We start from the raw sequence: 1,607 nt of genomic DNA on the forward strand, positions 1-1,607 counted from the left end.
CTCCTGGGTTCAAGCGATTCTCCCACCTCGGCCTCCCGAGTAGCTGAGATTACAGGCACGCACCACCAAGCCTGGCTAATTTTTTGTCTTTTTAGTGGAGACAAGGTTTCAACAAGTTACCCAGCTAGTCTCAAACTCCTGACTTCAAGTGATCTGCCCGCCTTGGCCTCCCAAAGTGCTGAGATGACCGGCGTGAGTCCCCACGCCCGGCCCTTTACGAGCTCTTTCTGTGTTGATGCTTGTGAACTGGGTTCATTTTCACCACCGCTTAGTCATCCCTCAAGCCTCAAGCTGACACACCCAGTTGATACATCTCCCCTTTCCTGGGGATAGGAAATAACGTTGCCATGCACGTGTCTCTTTGTTCACAAGTGGAAGATTCTGGAAGAAATGATTTAACCCACTGGAGGGTAGTGAAAACAATTCAGCTGGTTGTGAAATAGAATGAGTAGAAATTAGAAGAGCACATTGCATGTAGTAAGAGTAATTATTGTTTTGCTAGGCTCTTGCTTCAGTTTCACATGTGTGTTTAATGAGCAGCTTTGTGCAATACTTTTTTTTTTTTTCTTTTTTTTTCTTTTTAGAGACAAGGTCTCACTCTGTCGCCCAGGCTGGAGTGCAGTGGCACAATCCTAGCTCACTACAGTCTCAACTTTCTGGGCTCAAGTGATCCACCTGCCTCAGCCTCCTGAGTGGCTGAGGTTACAGGCATGTACTATCACGCTTAGCTAATTCTTAAAAATATTTTGTAGAGACAGGGTCTCTCTATGTGGTCCAGGCTGGTCTCCAACTCCTGGCCTCAAGCGATCTTCCCACTTTGGCCTCCCAAAGGGCTGGGATTACAGATGTGAGCCACTGCGCCCAGCCTGTTTAATACAATTTTTACCATGGGTGGCACCCAGAGACTAAAAACCAGCAGGGCACTATTGAGTCAGGGTACAGGCAGTGTCTGAGGCTCTGGTTATCCTATAGAGTCATCAATGCACGTGTGCTGTAGACTTTTTTTTTGTTTTTGCAAATGAGGGTGAGATCATATCTCGCTGTGGTTTCAACGTGCATTCCTCCCTAATGACTAATGAGGTTGAACCTCTTTCCATCGCTTTATTGGCTCCTGGAGTTTCCTTTTCTGTGAATGACTTTGCTCTTGTATTCCATTGGGTCATTTGATTTTTTTCCCTTTCCCTATTTTTAACTGACAAGGAACAACCGTACATATTTATGGTGTATGACATGGTGTTTTGATATATGGATGTATTGTCGAATGACTAAGCTAATCACTTAACGTATGCATCACCTCACATACTTACATCATTAGTTTGCAGTGAGAACATTTAAAATCTACTCTCTTGGCTTGCTTCCTTCTTTCCTTCCTTCCTTCCTTCCTTCCTTCCTTCCTTCCTTCCTTCCTTCCTTCTTTCCTCCTTCCCTCCCTCCCTTCCTTCCTTTCTCTTTCTCTCTTTCTCTCTCTCTTTCTCTCTTTCTCAGAGTCTCTCCCTCTGTTGCCCAGGCTGGAGTGCAACGGTGCGATCTCAGCTCACTACAACATCTGCCACCTGAGTTCCAGCAATTCTCCTGCCTCAGTCTCCTGAGTAGCTGGGATTACAGGC

The sequence above is a fragment of the Mandrillus leucophaeus genome, unplaced genomic scaffold (genome assembly GCF_000951045.1).
Source record: "Mandrillus leucophaeus isolate KB7577 unplaced genomic scaffold, Mleu.le_1.0 Scaffold164, whole genome shotgun sequence".
Taxonomy (NCBI): domain Eukaryota; kingdom Metazoa; phylum Chordata; class Mammalia; order Primates; family Cercopithecidae; genus Mandrillus; species Mandrillus leucophaeus.